We start from the raw sequence: 23025 nt of genomic DNA, 5'->3' as shown, positions 1-23025 counted from the left end.
CATTATTGGCAATATGATACTAGTGACAGTACTGACAATAAATTAGTTCTAGTATTGGCAATATGATACTAGTGACAGTACTGACAATATATTAGTGACAGTATTAGCAATATGATACTAGTAACAGTACTGACAATAAATTAGTGACAGTATTGGCAATATGATACTAGTGACAGTACTGACAATAAATTAGTGACAGTATTGGCAATATACTAGTGACAGTACTGACAATAAATTAGTGACAGTATTGGCAATATACTAGTGACAGTACTGACAATAAATTAGTGACAGTATTGGCAATATGATACTAGTGACAGTACTGACAAATTAGTTCTATTATTGGCAATATGATACTAGTGAAGTACTGGCAATAAATTAGTTCTAGTATTTGCAATATGATACTAGTGACAGTACTGACAATAAATTAGTGACATTATTGGCAATATGATACTAGTGACAGTACTGACAAATTAGTTCTATTATTGGCAATATGATACTAGTGACAGTACTGACAATAAATTAGTTCTAGTATTTGCAATATGATACTAGTGACAGTACTGACAATAAATTAGTGACATTATTGGCAATATGATACTAGTGACAGTACTGACAAATTAGTTCTATTATTGGCAATATGATACTAGTGATAGTACTGACAATAAATTAGTTCTAGTATTTGCAATATGATACTAGTGACAGTACTGACAATAAATTAGTGACATTATTGGCAATATGATACTAGTGACAGTACTGACAATAAATTAGTTCTAGTATTGGCAATATGATACTAGTGACAGTACTGACAATATATTAGTGACAGTATTAGCAATATGATACTAGTAACAGTACTGACAATAAATTAGTGACAGTATTGGCAATATGATACTAGTGACAGTACTGACAATAAATTAGTGACAGTATTGGCAATATACTAGTGACAGTACTGACAATAAATTAGTCGCAGTATTGGCAATATGATACTAGTAACAGTACTGACAGTATTGGCAATATGATACTAGTAACAGTACTGACAATAAATTAGTGACAGTATTGGCAATATGATACTAGTGACAGTACTGACAATAAATTAGTGACAGTATTGGCAATATGATACTAGTAACAGTACTGACAATAAATTGGTGACAGTATTGGCAATATGATACTAGTGACAGTACTGACAAATTAGTTCTAGTATTGGCAATATGATACTAGTAACAGTACTGACAATAAATTAGTGACAGTATTGGCAATGTGATACTAGTGACAGTACTGACAATAAATTAGTTCTAGTATTGGCAATATGATACTAGTAACAGTACTGACAATAAATTAGTGACAGTATTGGCAATATGATACTAGTAACAGTACTGACAATAAATTAGTGACAGTATTGGCAATATGATACTAGTAACAGTACTGACAATATAAATTAGTGACAGTATTGGCAATATGATACTAGTAACAGTACTGACAATAAATTAGTGACAGTATTGGCAATATGATACTAGTGACAGTACTGACAATAAATTAGTGACAGTATTGGCAATATGATACTAGTAACAGTACTGACAATATATTAGTGACAGTATTGGCAATATGATACTAGTGACAGTACTGACAAATTAGTTCTATTATTGGCAATATGATACTAGTGATAGTACTGACAATAAATTAGTTCTAGTATTTGCAATATGATACTAGTGACAGTACTGACAATAAATTAGTGACATTATTGGCAATATGATACTAGTGACAGTACTGACAATAAATTAGTTGTAGTATTGGCAATATGATACTAGTGACAGTACTGACAAATTAGTTCTAGTATTGGCAATATGATACTAGTAACAGTACTGACAATAAATTAGTGACAGTATTGGCAATATGATACTAGTGACAGTACTGACAATAAATTAGTTCTATTATTGGCAATATGATACTAGTGACGGTACTGACAATAAATTAGTGACATTATTGGCAATATGATACTAGTGACAGTACTGACAATAAATTAGTTGTAGTATTGGCAATATGATACCAGTGACAGTATTGGCAATATGATGCCAGTGACAGTATTAGCAATATCGACATCAACAATGGATGGTAATCGTACTAGGTGTACCAATATAAATTCTGTCAGAACCTCAGAGATCATAATAATCATTCAATTTCAAGTTTATACTAACTCCCAAAGACAAATTATAACTCATTAAAACGGTAAAGGTTTATATGCATCGCCCTGTAGTTGTGATACTAAACGGAAGTGCAAACCTGCCTGAAATATCGTGTTACCGATACTAAATGGTACTCAATTTCTTTGGGATTTGAAACCGTACCTCCAGCTCGAGTTTTTCGGCTCCTGTGAGACCTGTTCTCTTGTCCGTGTAGCGAAGAATCGAACCTGTGCCCTCAGGAACGCAGCTGGCGCTTCATAAGTGATCATCTACAACAATACGATTTCTTAAAAGCATTAAAAGCGCCAGTCCGGACCTGGACCGCGTTGCAACCTAACCGCCACGCGTCCCGATCCATGAATATGCAGCCAGGCCGTACTCAGAGCTAACGATATTAAAACTACAGCCCCTGGTCGATATGCACACCGCCGAGTGCGTCTTCAACGCCATTGCAGCTCCTCTTCAACCCCTCCTAACGGGTGCAGGAATTTGTGAAGCATTTGATATGCTATCGAAGACAATAGAATTCCCTGCTGCTAAGCAACAGAAGGGTTGCCACAGCAACGAGATGCTACTCCCAATAGCCATCATTATTTTCCATCGAATTTGTTGCTATGGCAACGCAAAGCATTGTTTAATGTCTTCTTCGTAGGACGAAGACAATTTGTGACAGGCGTCCACGGTTGTGAACTGTGCATCTCAACGCACTTTCGTCAGTCGTTTGTTGTCATACCGAGAATATTAATTTTTACGATGGCTTCATTACGCATAGCATTACTTAACTAAAGTAGCTACATGAATGTAGTACCGGCTCCGTTGTCTTGGCAACAAAAAATATCAGCAGTGTTACAGGTAAGACTGAATCGTATATTTTACGTAAAACGTCACGGTAAAAAGTTGAATGTTACTTATTTACCTATTTGATTTTTTTTATTATTTTTTATTTATTTATTTATTTATTTATTTATTTATTTATTTATTTATTTATTTATTTATTTATTTGACTCTCACTCTGAGAGAGGAACAGAGATTAAGCGTGTTTGAGAATAAGGTTCTTAGGAAAATATTTGTGGCTAAGAATGATGAAGTTACAGGAGAATGGAGAAAGTTACACAACGCAGAACTGCACGCATTCTATTCTTCACCTGACATAATTAGGAACATTAAATCCAGACGTTTGAGATGGGCAGGGCATGTAGCACGTATGGGCGAATCCAAAAATGCATATAGAGTGTTAGTTGGGAGACCGAGGGAAAAAGACCTTTGGGGAGCCCGAGACGTAGATGGGAGGATAATATTAAAATGGATTTGAGGGAGGTGGGATACGATGGTAGAGACTGGATTAATCTTGCTCAGGATAGGGACCGATGGTGGGCTTATGTGAGGGCGGCAATGAACCTCCGGGTTCCTGAAAAGCCAGTAAGTAAGTAAATAATAATAATAATAATAATAATAATAATAATAATAATAATAATAATAATAATAATTGGTCAGCTTGTCTTCCCGTTTACTTTAAGAACCAGCATATTACAATCACGTAACATACCGCTCTAAAAACGATTGTCTGGAAATACATGCCTCTTCAGATTTGCACTGCAGACCTTGGAGCGTTGCCAAGTTTCTGGAATACAGTACACGTCGATTAACATAAACAAGGCATACATCTCCCGTTCAGACAAGATTCATGGCCACTGTTTGAAGAAGCAAGGCGGGGTACATAACTCAGGACCGTTGCTAGGAAACCGGTTGCGACCAGAGATGAAGACGGATTTAATAATTGGGTCCGCTAAGATAAATTACAGCAGCATACGGACTTCTTTTGTTTTTCTCTCGCATTCGAAATTAGGGCACGCAAGCGGGAATTGATACAGGGAAAGAAAAACAGTTGACGATCTCGCGAGAGTGGGCAGTGGAAGAAACAAAGGAGGAACGTAACCTGAACACTTGCAGGGGAAATAAATTATTTTGGATGAGACCACCATGTTCCTTGGCATTTCGAGGTTTCGGGTACGTATTGAAACATCCTGTGTGGGAGCTACAGGGTGATTCATCAAAGATGTTCGATTTCTTTGCGAGAAACTAGAAGATACGTACGTTAAATTCAGAGATCCAATAAGTATTTTTTTACTGGGTTATTTTACGACGCTTTATCAACAGCTTAAGTTATTTAGCGTCTGAATTAGATGAAGGTGATAATGCCGGTGAAATGAGTCCGGGGTCCAACACCGAAAGTTACCCAGCATTTGCTCATATTGGGTTGAGGGAAAACCCCGGAAAAAAACCTCAACCAGGTAACTTGCCCCGACCGGGAATCGAACCCGGGCCACCTGGTTTCGCGGCCAGACGCGCTAACCGTTACTCCACAGGTGTGGACCCAATAAGTATTAATGTTCATTATTATGAAATATGCTTGGTGCATTATTTGAAAACAACTTACGGCATCTATTCTTTTGCCTCTCTTAAGGCGATGAAAAAATCACTGTATCAACTAGTCCCTTCCGCCACTGGATGGATGGACGGCACCGCTCCATTCCCCTAACAATACAGACGAAGTAAGACATATCTCCCTGGTAAGGTTTATCTTGTCTCAGTAGCAATAAACCAAGTCCCATCAAATAGGGGTGGAGATTATAGGAGGGTTGTAAATTTCCGGGATTCCTTTCAAAATCTTGATATTGTACTGACTACCGGAACTCAGTTTCTTGAAAGACAAGCTCAGTGGCGGAACTACACAGTACGAAGAGACATATTTTGTAATTTTATTTTGCGCTACAGAATGTATCAACTAGTCCCTTCCGCCACTGGATGGATGGACGGCAAAGCTCCACTCCCCAATTGCCATAACAATACAGACGAAGTAAGACATATCTCCTTTCTCTCTCTTTTCACAGTGACACAAGATACATCACACAGACTCTAATGTATTCCTCCGCAAGGTGTCGCTTCCTATTGACCTCTAAATTCGCGCGCTATCAACATAAACTGAGTTAATTGACATCCGGGTCATTTAAATAACTTATTGTTCATTTTAAATAAATTTATAAACGCTTTACTATGTATGGTCATACCGCGTATGTAGGATCTTTGGGTATATAAGTAAGCCTTTTTCACAACTTATTACTATTGTTGAGTTCCTGTTGCTATTGTCGTGTGTTAGCCTACAGATGGCTCGTTCCATGTACAACGCAATGCGCATGTGCAGTAAACACCCTGTATATATGCTACTTGTGGATAGTCTTGCGAAACTTGTTGCCTACACACAGGAAGATTGTCATCAAGACTCGGCTCATTATTTATTTTATGCTCGACCATGCCGAAATGTAGTAATTATACACCTGGTAGCAGACCTTTAATGCACCTCATTAAAGTACACCTATTCATTAAAGTTCAGGTGTTCCACCAATCAGAAAACACCATTGTAGCAATATGAAAGCGCAAGTATCGATTATTCTCGGATATGCAATCGAAAGACAATTAGCGAAACGTCACGGAGGCTGGAAATCCAATACTGTCGCAGAAGGTTATGTTCTGTTACTATAATAATTAGCGTTAATTGTAAATAATATTCAAATAAATTCAATTTGTCATCTCGTTTTTCAATGTCTAAATCAATTTCAAGGTTATATCAAGGTCAATCTTTATTTTACTCTCTAGATTATATCAAGGTCAATGACATTCGTTCCTCGGAAAAAATCAATACTTTCGCGTCTGCGCACATCTCACAATTTACGAGATATTGCACAAGGTCAGTTCCGCTCCCCAGTCAGATAAGAATAACACGAATACTTATGAATAATTTCAAGTTAGAAATATGGTCGAGCATAAAAAGTCGTATGAAACTTGCCTTTAATGGTTATTAAGGCGCTCGTATGAAAATTATGAAACTCGCTTGCGCTCGTTTCATGAACATACTCGCGTCTTAATTACTACCATTATAGGCTCGTTGCATAATGTACTATTCTGATACTGTACAACAATTTGAATTTAATATTTAAACCTTTTTTCAATACCTAATTCCAATCATAGTGTTTTCCAACACACCCTATATATGACACGTCTTAATGTTCTATCAACTGTACAGTATTATTCAATTCTTTATCACATCGAAGCTATAACAAAAGTTTTGATGGATCACCCTGTATAAGTTCGTCGACTTTGCTATAACGAGTGTGCCATTAGACCCGATTCTCCTCCGACTTCATGAACCAACATTAATAACGCAGAATTGTCGTTGGTTACGTAATCAACGGATGTGAAGAATAAATTTTCATTGCCCTGTATCAATCTTCCTTCTATGCGTACTTTTGTGTTCACATTATAGCAGTAACTCCGGTATCTTGCGTTCTATTAACGTCGTTGAGATCTACTGGGTGTTCAGTTCAAAGTGTGTCATGGCTCGCTGTATGACGTCATGTGGCTAGCCGATGAGCCTAGACAATTCAATCTTCCTACACTTCCGCAGAGGCGTATCACAGTCTACTATATACAGTCGCGAAGCTCAATATGTAGTAAAAATGCAAACATGGGTAGTTCCCACCACTAGGATCGCTACTATCGCCTCATCCTCGCAGAACTCTCTCCTAGCAGCCGACAAAATATGTTACACTTTCGTTGTCGTGTTCTTTTGGAAAAATTAGCACCTTCCTTCCAGTATTGAAATATTAAATGCATAAAGTTAATTTATTATTTTAATGATGTATATTAAATTCCACCATAAACTCGAAGATACCTGCAAGAAATAAGTAATATAATTTTTGTTTGTACAAAACGAACTGAAATTTACTATAATAGCTTCACTCATTCAAGATTATAGCGAAATTAACTATGAAACCAATAAATATTAATTTGAATTTCTCTTTACAACAATTATAATGGAAATATGAATGGAGTAACTTACGTGTACCGGTACTTGTAGTGTAGGCTTACGTAATTAACAAAGTGGTATGAGGTTAAGCAATAATAATCACACCAGAATTGGAAATAAAACGTGATCAATAAATTTTATTGTAACAGACTTTTTCTACGTCTCTAGTAAAGCAACAAATAAAAATAACAACAAAATTAACAGCTATAATTAAAAACATATTCTTTGAAGAAAAAAGTAGGCCTAAGCAATAATAATCCCACCAGAATTGAAAATAAAACGTGATCAATAAATTTCATTAAAACAAACTTAACTTTTCTACGTCTTTATTAAATAACACATAAAAATAATAACAAAATTAATAGCTACAATTAAAAATATATCCTCTGAAAAAAAAGTAGACCTAACCTTTATTTCTCTGGAAATTTAGCAGCCTAAGTGACAGAACTTTGACCGGTATCTAATGTCCTTTCGGTTAGACTGAAACATTTCATTGTGAAATTTAAGGATATAATGTATTCTAACAGTCACAAAGAACTTCAAAATTAACAGTTTTGTTTCTGCACAGCATTCTTGTAGAAACCTAGGAACCTTTCTGAATCTTTCGGAAATCGGAAAAAGGATAACTCTGGCCTCTTTCTCTTACTGTTGCTACAATTTATAGTACTACAAACGTCTCCTCCTTGTCCCATATTATTATTCAAATTATTATATTTTAGCCATTAACATTTTCATTACAACCAATAACGAACATTTCACAAGCATCAATGTGAAATACGCAACGAGCTAGCACTCGATAGAAATACGACACAGTCCAAAGTCGACCATGGACAGTCTATTGTTTCTAGTTGCTAACCGCTTGGAGCGCTTTATCACGAGATTGCAAAAAAACACCTCAAGCTTCGCGACTGTATATAGTAAACTGTGGGCGTATTACCTATGTGCCAGAGAAGTTGCCTAGTAAATAAGGCGTTCATTCTGAAGAGTACTTACCGATACGTACGCTAACTCCAGTAGTGGCAGGAATGTGAACTGTTTGGACACACGTACTGGGGTGAGTTTTTTTCCTTACTGTCGGGATATGGGGAGAGGGTTAAGACGATTACTTACGTATTTGTTGACATTAACTTCGACGGTCAACATGGACACGGAGCATTTGATTTGTGTTGTGGAATGTTGCCGTACGCAACCGATGATAACAAATACCCTGCGTACGACTTGCCCGCGCAAAACACAGTTCGAAAGAGGTTATGGTAGCACACAGACCGTACAGACCGCCATCTGTTGCTACGACGTTCAAGTTATACCGTACACGTTCTCAAGTTCAGATTGAACGCCTTGAATAATAGGCAACTTCTCTGACATAAAAGCTGAAACTCGCTTCAAATCGCTGACTCACAACAGTGACGTCATGACACACTTTGAAATGAACACCCAGTATCTTCAATTTCAGGTCCCTGTATTATTACTTTAGCCCGTTCCAATTCGCAAGCCTCATGAAGCTCACATCTGCTGATTCTTGTTCCTCAAGGATGCAGTAGTGATTACACTTTTAACCTCGTCACGAGAAACGAATATTGAGATAAAATCACAATCCAATAGTATCCGCTATTAAACAGAACACCCTGTATATGAATTCACACTGCAGTCTCATATCTAAACTAAAATGTTATCGAGCTCCTCGAAAGGTCGCGCGTCTCCCTGGAGGGCAGAAGCAACAGTTATACACTGCGAGACAGTGCCAGGGGTAGCCAAAGCGACAGATTTCTTACACATATTTTATCGGCTAACATTTATGGAAGGTTGACAGTTATTCCAGTGGCTAGAAAGTCATATTGTCATGGAGGAGAGCTAGTTCAAATTCCAGGGCAATATATAGTCCTACATACGAATGGATTCGCACAGGCAAAGATAAACATTGCCAGAACAAAGTCAACGAGTACCAATGAATTCGAGCCTCATGGCGTTCCTTCGTATATGGGGGTATTGTGAACGAGTCGTTCGTAATAAACAAATCATTGAACTGAACGAATGAATCATGGTTCAGTAAAATAAGAGGAAAGCGGAAAAGAGGGTAGATTGGACAATTTTGTGGATTTGCAGTGAAGGACTGTCCTTGGACAGAACTCAATGAATAGAAGTGCGTAGAAATACAATTTCTGTTTTCGCAGTACTGTATCAACTGGCTATTTCAATCGAAAGTATATGATTGAGTCTTAATTGCATTTATACAATCAAATATTTATTCATAATTATACGCCCTACTTATTCAAGTAGATACGAAGGTTAATGTACTTAACCTGTTAAATTGACAAAGTATCCTATAGGATACAACAGGTTAATAGGTTATATGCTATAATTTTAATAGAATAGAAAAAAATTAGTAGGGAAATTAAAATTTCACAATACTAGGCCTATAACATTGTCCAACATATAAAATATGGACATTGCGATAGTTGTTTTCTTTACGGTCCGACACGTTTTAATAAACTAGTGTGAGAAATGAAGTTTTGCCAATTTAAGAGTTAAATAACTTCAATTCGTTTATAATGCTATCGAATCATGACTGAATCAAATGAAAGAAATGAACGAATAATTTATTGAATCATTACAACTGAATCGACTCTTCCAAATAAATCGCACTTCCTATCTCTACTTACAGTATGTTGCAATCCATCGCCTAGTAGAGTTCATGGACAGAAGTCTCAAGTTCTTTCTCTGATTACGTACATTATGATCTGCAGTAAACAAAAACATTCTGATAAATCTAGCGTCGTCCATGTTCATTCGTGGGCGACTTACAATGCCTCACCCCAAGTATGCTGTAGAAGTAATCAACGAATCCCTGGCTAAACACCTCCGCTCGTAGAACTTAATTTGAACGTTTTTCGTTCTAGTTAGACATGTGACACAAAATGTCACCAATTACTTACATTGTACTAGTTTATGTCAGCAATTGAGAGTACGTAAATCAGCGCATATTTTCATGTAACATTACAACCATTATAAGTACCTAGTTGTGACAGCTGATTTCATTTCAACGCAATTCCCCAAATTCCTCGGCTCCAACGTTACCATTAGCCAGATAACAAAAAAGATGACATACGACATATTTGTTTTGTTTCATTATTCAATTGTTATCCCATTACACTCCAACAGACGCGCCCTAGCAACTGGAATGTGCCGACTGAAGTAACGGCTTTGGTTCTGTTGTTAAGCTACTTAAATTAGCTCGCGTATGTCATTTCAATACGGTAATACTATGATTTCGTATCCTAGCAACCACATATAGTTAACATAGATTGTGTTAACGCCACATAACAAGACTGACTCTAAGGTTCAATTGTAATTAATAATGCACATAAAATGAACTTAACAGCGATTTGCTTATGTCAGTTTTAGTATTATCACGATTTCGTATCCTAGCAACCACATATAGTTAACATAGATTGTGTTAACGCCACATAACAAGACTGACTCTAAGGTTCAATTGTAATTAATAATGCACATAAAATGAACTTAACAGCGATTTGCTTATGTCAGTTTTAGTATTATCACGATTTCGTATCCTAGCAACCACATATAGTTAACATAGATTGTGTTAACGCCACATAACAAGACTGGCTCTAAGGTTCAATTGTAATTAATAATGCACATAAAATGAACTTAACAGCGATTTGCTTATGTCAGTTTTAGTATTATCACGATTTCGTATCCTAGCAACCACATATAGTTAACATAGATTGTGTTAACGCCACATAGCAAGACTGACTCTAAGGTTCAATTGTAATTAATAATGCACATAAAATGAACTTAACAGCGATTTGCTTATGTCAGTTTTAGTATTATCACGATTTCGTATCCTAGCAACCACATATAGTTAACATAGATTGTGTTAACGCCACATAACAAGACTGACTCTAAGGGTCAATTGTAATTAATAATGCACATAAAATGAACTTAACAGCGATTTGCTTATGTTAGTTTTAGTATTATCACGATTTCGTATCCTAGCAACCACGCATGCGTTGTGTGCAGCTTTCTCTTACCTTTCAGTCGGTCCGTCATTTTATATTCCTCTATCTCCTCCCTGCCTTTCAATTTGGAATCTGAAAATACATAAAAAGAAATCCATTACTATCACACATGGTAGCACAATTGTCCTCGCTTCAATACCAGACGAACACCTGTCCTCCTCGCTCTGTGTGACCTGAATTCCAAGTCACACTACAGAATAGTTCGCCACGGGTTGCGATGCTCCTGATCCTCACATGTTCTCCTGCTCACACGGGGTCCAAATTTCAGTAATCTTCTCTAGCGATGGGAATTCGTCACACTCCACCCGGTACCCAGCCGTCCCTGTAGGTCGGCAACATGCATGCCATCACTTAACAGACACCTGTTTGAGGATAGTGCCGGAACTAACACTTCGTGACTGCAAACACGGCGTAGTAACCCAAGCAAATATATCCCCGTACGAGTTCCTGCCAACCCTGACCTTTCCGCAGCCCAAGTAGGCTTGCCAACCTCCTGGAATGAAATATAATCTCCCGTCTTCCGAGAGAAACCTGATATCTCCCGGAATTGTATCAAGTCCGTTTTCTAATTTCTGCATTGTCTCAAATGAAAAGTAGGAATAACTTACTTGGTTTTCAGTAATTCCTCCAGCTTTACTATGCTATCATTTGCACACTGTATGTTATTATTTCGTCATTTGTTTTTCATATCATATTACTATTAATTTGTTTCATTTTTTACTGGTGAAATTTCAGTTCGTCCGTTTGAGAAGCCGAAATTAACAAGGCTGTGGACGACCGGCGTTAGGCCCGTAACACGCTTGAAGAGTTTTCGCTAGCGAGAAATGTGTTGCGAGAAAGAGGCGAAGAGCCTTCCTCCACACACTTGGAGAGTTCTCGATCACACCTCGCTATGATCAGCTATGCACTGCCTTCATGCAGAAAGCATTTTTCTGATTATATTAATCACTCGTTGCGGGAAATATTACAGGTTATGTATTTACGTATATTGTCGTACTTAAATATATAACCTGTAAGTACATTGTCGTACTTTACAAATTACGTACGACCGCTATGTTGAATCTGAGTATTCAGATGATGAGGAAATGGAGTTACATGAACATATTTTGTTAATGAAAAGAAAAAGTAGGCCTAAAATTAAAGCCAGAAATATCTGAAGATCACATTGTATCTTACGAAAATAAGGGCGAGTTTTGGACACTGGTTTCGATTTGAATGATGATATGTTTAGGCGTTATTTCAGGTTGAATGGACCACAGTTTCTTGCCATTCATGATATGATAGAGGATTCTTTGCTATATTCGGATTAAAATTACGTAAACTGTTAAGATATATAGATACATTATTTCAATTCTTCTATTTCTTCAATTATTCTATTTTTAATATTTAATGACTTATTAAAAATTGACTTACAACAATACAATGGTGTTCACTGTTCTTATGCAGATGACACAGTTTTACTTTTTGGTGGAAAAACCTGGTGTGATGCATATAATAGTTCAAATAATGGACTTAAATTAATAAAAAATGGTTTGACATAAATTATCTTTCTATCAACGAAAATAAAACCATAATTATTCCATTCTCATTGTCTGAAAAATGTAACAAACCTCCTACATCTATATTAAATATTAAATTACATTGTAGTCTTATAGAGTGTAAATGTCCGATTATTAAAGAGTCCTCTGAAGTTAAGTATTTAGGCATAATTTTCGATAATCATTTAAAATGGAACCAACACAATAATTATCTTTGTAATAAATTACGTAAAATGATATATTATTTTGTTTTATCGAGGAATTACTTGTCAATAAGTTTATTACGTACAATATATTTAACTTTATTTCAATCGGTAATTATGTATGGAATTATGGGATGGGGTAGCTCATTTAAATCCAATTTTAATCCACTTTATTTATTACAGAAGAAAATAATTAAAATATGTCTTCATAAACCTATTGATTTTCCATCTCAAAAATTGCTTCTAGAATTTAATGTACTTAACGTAAGACAAATTTATTATATTGTGTTAATAAAATTCACACATAAAAATCGAAATAATTTTGAATTGTATTCTCATAGTTATGAAACAAAAGGTATGAATTCCTTAAGATTGTTTGAACCAAACTGCAACACTGTTACAGTATTTAATCATAGTAGTAATTTAGGCCCAAGAATATATAACAAATTTATATTTAAATATCCTATTCTTGTCAATTCTAATAGTTCTAGTATTAAATTTAAAAAGTTAGGTATGGATTTTATAAAAATTGAAAAATTGTAAATTTAAATATATATACTATAATTGCACAGTAGACATAAGACAAATTGTATTGTATACTTATTAATTTCAATTCAGGAATCCGCCCCTGAGCACGAGTTCTACTCTTTCAGGGGCGAGCTAAAGTTTCTCTGTATATATTATATTTTATGTTACAATTATTAGCAAAATAATAAATAAATACATAAATAAATAAATAAATAAATAAATAAATGTTTAATCAATACTATTAAATCTCATCAAAATAAAATATAGCCCTACGGGTGACATCGTACAAGTTCGATAAGTTTCTGACCGCAATTATCAGCCATCTTTCCCCATTTTCCCCATTATTGTGACGTTTTGTTAAGTGACCTAAGTTCTGAACTGTCAGGCAAGTTACAGCGAGCTCAGAATATGTGCGTCAGATACGTGTGCAACATCCGACGATATGATCACATATCACCCTCCTTCGCAAGTCTCTCGTGGCTCCGACTTAAAGAACGCAGAACTTTACACTCTTTGTCTTTACTCTTTCAAATTCTGCACACCTCAACACCAAATTACCTTTCGTCTCGTTTCTCTTATCTATACTCTAACCACGACGTAAATACCAGATCACTTATCTGTGGCACGCTAAGTATACCTCTTCATAGAACATCTTGTTATTCATCATCTTTTACAGTATCCACCTCGCGACAATGGAATTCCCTGTCACGAAGTATTAGGGGCTGTAAGACAATAAACACTTTTAAAAACAGCTTAAAAATAACCTTATTAGCATTTCACTCCAATCATACTGACTTAAACTATCACTGACTACATTGTTACTCCTTCCTTTAGACATCATCCTGATAGTGCTGTATTTCCAAAATTGTTTCATAATAATCTCTTTCTATTATCTAATATTATTTGAAATATATTAACATTCTATGTATTTTAGCTTAATTCTGCTACACAGTTTATTTCAGTGTTTAATTAATAGTTCTTAATATTTTGTTGTTTAATTCGTAAATAACTCTTGTATACATGTAACTCTCATCTATATCAAATTGTTGAATTCTTTGTAAGTTCATGCATATGTATATACACTTTTTGCTGGTTGAGTGGAAGAGAAGGCCTTACGGCCTTAACTCTGCCAGCTAAAATAAATCATTATTATTATTATTATTTATTTATTTTTCAAATAAAAACAATACAATTCATCGCCACCTATGACATATTTTTCTACATTCAATCGTCATGAAGGCTATAAATGTCAAACATCTTTGATAAATGTGTCAAGAAAATTCGCTGAGCTACCGATTCCAGCGAGAAACTCGCGCGAGGTTTTTGCCTCGAGCGAGAATCTCTGCCAGTGTGTGGACGTCCATTTGAATCCATGTTATCAATTTTTTTATTTTCTCGCAACACATTTCTCGCTGGCGAAAACTCTGCAAGTGTGTTACGGGCTTAACTCAGTGGCTGAGGCGCTTGCCTACCGATCAGGAGTCGCACTGGGGTGCGGGTTCGATTCCTGCTTGAACTGATTACCTGGTTGGGTTTTTTCCGAAGTTTTTTTCCCAACCGTAAGACGAATGTCAGGTAATCTCTGGAGAATCCTCAGCCTTATCTCGCCAAATACCATCGCGCTAACACCAATTCCATCGACGCAAAATAATCTAGTAGTTGATACAGAGTCGTTAAACAACCAACTAAAAAAGAACATGACTGTGTGTTTGACAGTTAAGTAATTATATTATTATGCAGATTTCAACAGCTTATTCCTTGTACTGCAGAAAGTTCTAAAACCATATTAATCCCAAATGAATATTATTCACAAGTATACTTATTTACTTACTGGCTTTTAAGGAACCCAGAGGTTCATTGCCGCCCTCACATAAGCCCGCCATTGGTCCCTATCCTGTGCAAGATTAATCCATTCTCTACCATCATATCCCACCTTCCTCAAATCCATTTTAATATTATCTTCCCATCTACGTCTCGGCCGCCCCAAAGGTCTTTTTCCCTCCGGCCTCCCAACTAACACTCTATATGCATTTCTGGATTCGCCCATACGTGCTACATGCCCTGCCCATCTCAAACGTCTGGATTTAATGTTCCTAATTATGTCAGGTGAAGAATACAATGCGTGCAGTTCTGCGTTGTGTAACTTTCTCCATTCTCCTGTAACTTCATCCCTCTTAGCCCCAAATACTTTTCACAAGTATAAGGGAGGATATAGCAACCCCTGGTCAACCCAGGACTCAGAATACTGGTCGATGTACTCCTAGGACACCTGCTTCTCTGCAGAACCTAGATCGGTTCCAGCCGACAGAGGTGCGTTGACCTCACCGTATCTCCCTCCACAATGGAAGAGGAGCCCCAGCATCGAGGTTTCCGGCGGTTACGTCACTCCGGAGATAAGCGGTTCTGCACGTGTGGCAATGGACCGTGACTGGCTCGCGTACAGGTATCACAACATACAGGGAGGCATTTCCGAAGAAAAGTTGTTCACTTGATGTGAGGAGGACTACAGGAAAGGAGGATTTGTGAGCAATAGCAGGAATGTGTCACAGAAGAGGAAAACATGACGAGGAGAATGTAAAAAAAAGGAACCAGAAAAGAGGAAAAATAATAATAAAAAGAAAAGAAAGTAAGGAAACAAGGACAAAAATATTATTATTATTATTATTATTATTATTATTATTACTATTATTATTATTATTATTATATATTTGATGCTTTTCCAATTCACTGCGGGCTAAAGCAAGGAGATGCACTATCACCTTTACTTTTTAACTTCGCTCTAGAATATGCCATTAGGAAAGTCCAGGATAACAGAGAGGGTTTGGAATTGAACGGGTTACATCAGCTTCTTGTCTATGCGGATGACGTGAATATGTTAGGAGAAAATCCACAAACGATTGGGGAAAACACGGGAATTTTACTGGAAGCAAGTAAAGAGATAGGTTTGGAAGTAAATCCCGAAAAGACAAAGTATATGATTATGTCTCGTGACCAGAATATTGTAAGAAATGGAAATATAAAAATTGGAGATTTAGCCTTTGAAGAAGTGGAAAAATTCAAATATCTTGGAGTAACAGTAACAAATATAAATGATACTCGGGAAGAAATTAAACACAGAATAAATATGGGAAATGCCTGTTATTATTCGGTTGAGAAGCTTTTGTCATCCAGTCTGCTGTCAAAAAATCTGAAAGTTAGAATTTATAAAACAGTTATATTACCGGTTGTTCTGTATGGTTGTGAAACTTGGACTCTCACTTTGAGAAACAGAGATTAAGGGTCTTTGAAAATAAGGTGCTTAGGAAAATATTTGGGGCTAAGAGGGATGAAGTTACAGGAGAATGGAGAAAGTTACACAACGCAGAACTACACGCATTGTATTCTTCACCTGACATAATTAGGAACATTAAATACAGAGTTTGAGATGGGCAGGGCATGTAGCACGTATGGGCGAATGCAGAAATGCATATAGAGTGTTAGCTAGGAGACCGGAGGGAAAAAGACCTTTAGGGAGGCCGAGACGTAGATGGGAGGATAATATTAAAATGGATTTGAGGGAGGTGGGATATGATGGTAGGAGATTGGATTAATCTTGCTCAGGATAGAGACCGATGGCGGGCTTATGTGAGGGCGGCAATGAGCCTCCGGGTTCCTTAAAAGCCAGTAAGTAATTACGCATTATTTACGCGTATTTTACTGTAATTTAAATAACATTTTTACGTGTAAAGTCACAACCCTGCGCTTATCCTGTGGGAAGCGAAATAAATGAAAACTTAAGATGCATGATCCGTTTCCATAGCGACGCTGGACTGCCTTCTATCCAATAAATTGCACATTACTCGTGGACGAGCGTCTATCTCCATACGAAAAACGCTTGCGAGTGACTTTATGTAACTCCGAACACATTTCTCCACGTAATTGGTTTGCACGCACTTTAATGTGTCCAGGGCGTGGAGGAGCATGCATATTTATCCCGGCCCACGCGGTCCCTGTCCCATTAGCCAGCAATTATCTGTCACACAACCAAGTTCGCTGCCGTCTTGTCTCCATGGTAACCTAGTGGTGTTGTGACACCTCACGAGTCTACCAAGTTTCCTGTTGCACCAAGTTCAAGGTGAACAAAGCTTCGCTATAATACAAAATTGGTGCTGTGGACTGATGTGCGCTGTTTCAACCAGGGCTATGGCAGTAGTGTGCGCAGCGGTAACATAATACGTCTTTATTCTAGGACACAATTTTTGATGAGAAAATCGTAACTTTTTAGCGTAACACAAGGTTCAAGAAGTCCACCTACAGGGTGTAACGAAAAAAATGTGACACTAATAGAAAAAATGATATGATTTTGTAAAACGGAAATTATAATGGCGTTTCTTATGTAATATCCGATAAACCCAACAATGTGAACGAGTCCATTACTACGCAAAAGGAGTCTCCGCATTATACATAACCTATTTGGAAGAGTTTATTGGAATCAAGTGATGTGAAAGCAAGCGCATTTTTCTGACCTTGACGTCGTGCGCGGGCAGCAAGCGTTAAGTATGGAAAGAGGAAGGGTTGTGTGTATGAATAAGCAGCCTGTTGGATTAAGAAAACAGTGGTGCACAAACTTCAAACGGAACATGAAATTTTATGTCGTTATTTTTATATGGCTTCTTTCTGTTTAATATTATCTATATTGTCTGTAAAACAAAAGTACTAACACTGATTTCTTAATATTGCACTTGTGTTTTAAATCTTAATAACACAATAGAGAGTTAAGAAGGAATATTCACTTAAATTCCATAGTAGTATAATATTATACTGTATTAAGTGGATGAAACACATCATTCATAAAGAAAGTGATATTCCAAAGAAAGAGATTGAGTATGACATGATAAGTTGGAATTTATATTGATGGTATCTTTAGCCTTACAAAAGTAATCAATAAACTAATCAAAACAATATTACAGTACAAAGCAAAGTTACCTAGGTACTGTATCTGTTTTAAGTGTAACTAATATTACATAACAAAACTCTTATCGCATTATGCTTTTAAGGTGATATTTGTGAGCAACTTCCTATCATCAGAATATTAAATTATTTTCTCGAAATCTGCTGAAGCTATAGAGCTGACATTTTTACAACACATGGGCACGTATCTTTTGCTTATGATGTAACAGTAGTTGCTTTGTTAATTCATTTCCTTACAAACAATTTCCATGCGAATATTTTCAAAATTTTCAATACACTATCTTCAGTAATACGTATATACGGTATATTAGATTTACGAAAACATTCTGTAAGGCTACTAAATAAATAGGCCTATACCTGAAAATTTCACTTTTCTATACGAAAAGTTGAGAAAATATTTCTTTTGAATAAAAAAATCAAACTTGTGAAAAATGAGCATTAAAATTAAAACTTACATTCTTATAATGCACTTATACTTCTCAGACAAATCTAAAAATTACCATGGATACAGTTTTAATAAGTCCTCTTCCCTTTATCTATTGAATCAGTGCTGGCCATCCCTGAATATAGCTCGACCAAGCGGCATATACCACCTCTTTCGTCTGTCTCTTTCCTTTCCGCTGTAAAGCGCTCAGGCTCTCCTGGGCTCTAGAGCGCGCTCTTGCTCCTGTGGGCATCAATTGACATGCCTGCTGTAATGCATTATTGTCATTCAGCTGTTTCGACATGAACGCGAACTATACCCGTGCACAATGGATGCGTAACTATAGAAAGTTAATAAAAACTTGGCATTATTCACGTGCAGATGGGTTAACAACAATAACAATACGTAGGTGGGGGGAGGAAGTGTTTTATCTCCAATTTTTCATAGCGCCCGCTTACATTTACACTCATTTAGATTCTTAAATTAAAATTGACTTTCAAATGTTTTTAAAAAAGGTTAACAAAAGTCCAGCAGCACTAAGTAAAAATACACAAATTAGGATTTTGGGAACTATTTAAACTTTAAACATAATTTTTCTCGGAAAAAAAAAACTTTTATAGAGTTGACGCATTTTTCTCACCCACACGCCAATATTTATGGGATAATCTCATGTGCTTATATACCAGTTAATTTTTAATTGTGTGGTATAAAAACAGTATTTACTTTTTCTTTTTATAGTAGGCCTACATTAGTTTTTAATGTATTATTATTATTATATTATTATTATTATTGTAGTACGCAAGTTACACGAAATCATGCTGATTTCCTCACCTATTTTCCAGGCATTCACCCAAATACCAGTTTTCAACACTCCTGAAACGTAAACAAAGGCCCTACATTCCGAAACAGTAAAAAAAAATCCAGAGATAGGAACTGTGGACTTTCCCTATCTATGAATAAACTCCCAGAGAATGTAAATAAAGAACACAACACGGCGTTCAGCTGGGCAACTGAGGATTGCCACGTACGAGTAAAAACGAACTGATGAAATATTACAAAAAATGAAATAAAGAAAATCGTCCAGATACAAGGCAAGACAATGCAATTAACACATGGAAAAGTCCAGGAAATCAAATAGTGTATAAAGGTGGGCAAACTGTAGGTTCAGACTACGCAATGCCACAAAAAAACAAAAGACGAAGGAACAAAAAAATGCAGTACGGATTCTCCACAATGAAAGAACGTTTCCATGGAAACACGTAGTGCAGAGATTTGCATAAAAGCTGCACATCTGGTCTGAAGGTGTTTTAATAGAGACTCTCACGTCGGTCTCGGCGTAATGAAGTCTAGCCTTGCTAATGAACGACCGACGAAGTAAGACAATGGAGTAGAAGTAAAAGAAAAAAAATAGAATGAAATTAGAATCAAAGAAAAGAGGAAAACAAGAGATGCTGAAAGGTGGGGAAAATAAATAAAAAAAGAAGCCAAATCGGAAAGAAAAAATAACGCAGACAAAGACAACAAATAAAATGAATGGAATAAAAAGAAAAGGACAGAAGCCTAAAAGAAAGAAAGAAAAGAAATAAGAAAAAGATCAGAAAAGCAGAAACAAGACAGGACAAAAACAAAGTTCATGAAAAGATACTTAATTACTTACTTACTTACTTACTTACTTACTTACTTACTTACTTACTGGCTTTTAAGGAACCCAGACGTTCATTACCCCCCTCACATAAGCCCGCCATTGGTCCCTATCCTGAGCAAGATTAATCCAGTCTCTATCATCATATCCCACCTCCCTCAAATCCATTTTAATATTATCATCCCATTTATATCTCGGCCTCCCTAAAGGTCTTTTTCCCTCCGGCCTCCCAACTAACACTCTGGGATTCACCCATACGTGCTACATGCCCTGCCCATCTCAAACGTCTAGATCTAATGTTCCTAATTATGTCAGGTGAAGAATACAATGCGTGCAGTTCTGTGTTGTGTAACTTTCTCCATTCTCCTGTAACTTCATCCCTCTTAGCCCCAAATATTTTACTAAGTACCTTATTCTCGAACACCCTTAACCTCTTTTCCTCAAAGTGAGAGTCCAAGTTTCACAACCATAAAGAACAACCGGTAATATAACTGTTTTATAAATTCTAACTTTCAGATTTTTTTGACAGCAGACTGGATGATAAAAGCTTCTCAACCGAATAATAACACGCATTTCCCATATTTATTCTGCGTTTAATTTCCTCCCGAGTGTCATTTATATTTGTTACTGTTGCTCCAAGATATTTGAACTTCTCCACCTTTTCAAAAGATATATTTCCAATTTTTATATTTCCATTTCGTACAATATTCTGGTCACGAGACATAATCATATACTTTGTCTTTTCGGGATTTACTTCCTAACCTCTCTCTTTACTTGCTTCCAGTAAAATTCCCGCGTTTTCCCTAATCGTTTGTGGATTTTCTCCTAACATATTCACGTCATCCGCATAGACAAGCAGCTGATGTAACCCGTTCAATTCCAAACCCTCTCTGGTATCCTGGACTTTCCTAATGGCATACTCTAGTCATGAAAAGATACAGTCAATATATGTCAGAACCGGAGAAAAGAAGAAGGCGGGAAACCAGTGACTGAGGAACAAGTAAATAACATGGAGAGAGAAAAAAAGAGAAAAGTGAATGTATATCAAAGCAGAATGAAGTACCGGAAGTTCGGGCAACACGAGCGACTGATAGCAAGTGGTTGGTATGCGAGACCGGCCCAGTCACCTTGAGTTTGTCTTATCGAGCCCTGGCGTGAGTCACAGAGATAGGGAGACAGTATGTGGGTCTAGGCAACACAACTTCCATGTCTTTTAAAAAAAATGTTTATTTTGCACCGTTTATTTTCAATATTAGATAACATTTACAGGGCAAATACGCATACCCTTAAGGAAACCAGACCCAGTACCGTGAACTGTACCCGGGGTTCAAACCTAGTATCTTTGCTTCAATGAGGTTGTTCTCCTTCCTTGGTTAGGAGGTAATTTCATATCTACATATATAATTTGAACTGGTAATGGAAATTACGGAAATACGGCTGAACGGATTTAAATAAATGGCCCCTCATTTTGAATCTTGGAACCCGAAGTTTTTCGGAAAAGTAGTAGTTTTCAGTGAAATGTCAATTTTCCTACATCATTTTCCTATTTTCCAAAATTCATCTGTTGTCAGTTTTGAGAACTAATTTTATTGAATCACGGCCGACTTGATTGAATTTCAGAACAAAACACACACTACAATAAACAACAGGCTATTACACGAAGGCCGTGACCTGCAGGATTGCCGACATATTTAGAGCTCAATTCAATTTGTTATTAAAAACTGATTCTGCAGTGTATAATTTTCTGAGTACAGCTGTGTATCGGATATTCAAATCTACGAAATTCGAGGTGGTTTGATGATATTATTACCATTAGAAATTAAATATTATTATAGTTAATATCATGATGTGACTATTTTTTCATTAATTGTACATAATATTGATGCTATATTGATGACATGAAAGTGAAACGTTTTGTGGTTATGTAAGTAAATGTAGAGAATATCTTAATTTAGATCTTCATTTCTATAATTTAATGAGTGGCTGCTATATATAACTACAAAACTTAAGTAAGATAATAATATTGTTATTAAAAATCAAATATTTTTATACTTATTAAACCACTGGGGTTGGGTCTTTTTCATATACTTAATGGCGGTGTAGTGTAGATATTGATATGTGTCATTGTCTTCAGTATTGGCTCGAGAGAGCGCAAAAATTACAGTTCCTAAGGAAAGATCAAAAGGTATTACTTACTAATAAAATAAGAGGCCTAGAAAATTTTGTAGTCTCCAGATCATTTCAGCAAGATCTCTTAGTAGGATAAAATGATTTTACGCTCTACATTTCAAGTTCTACATGTAGAAGCTATACGAAAATGCTATTGTTCGAAAGCTTAGCAAACCTGACATTTTTTTAACTTTCGCCTACAATCCACAATGTCCTGAAATAGCTACTGCTATCATCCTGACATTGATACTTGCGTTTTCGCATTGAAACTCAAAAACTGAAGTTGGATAGGTTCAAGAAAAAGTATTTGGCCTAAAAAAATCCATTCAGAGGGAGTATGTTTCATTATTATGGAAGCAAATAACTATCAAAAAGACAAGTATTCTTCATTGAAAATAAATCTGAAAAATTTTTATTTGAACGCCTAATGAACTTGATTTGCAGCATTTGCTGCACAAGCCACTAGTTACTCTATAAACTGCATTTACAGGATCGC

The 23025-nt window shown here is 36.3% G+C and overlaps 1 protein-coding gene across 5 annotated transcripts in view; it reads right to left on the bottom strand.

Moving 5' to 3' along the window:
* rut (adenylate cyclase rutabaga) overlaps positions 1–23025 on the bottom strand; it is a 681419-nt gene that overhangs the window by 546731 nt on the left and 111663 nt on the right. For all 5 annotated transcript variants that reach the window (XM_069827313.1, XM_069827316.1, XM_069827315.1 and 2 more), the window contains exon 2: positions 11088–11147. The gene's annotated coding sequence lies outside the window, so the exon portion shown is untranslated. The remainder of the gene's footprint in view (positions 1–11087; positions 11148–23025) is intronic.

The sequence above is a fragment of the Periplaneta americana genome, chromosome 6 (assembly GCF_040183065.1).
Source record: "Periplaneta americana isolate PAMFEO1 chromosome 6, P.americana_PAMFEO1_priV1, whole genome shotgun sequence".
Taxonomy (NCBI): domain Eukaryota; kingdom Metazoa; phylum Arthropoda; class Insecta; order Blattodea; family Blattidae; genus Periplaneta; species Periplaneta americana.
This window is presented reverse-complemented; position numbering and strand designations above follow the sequence as displayed.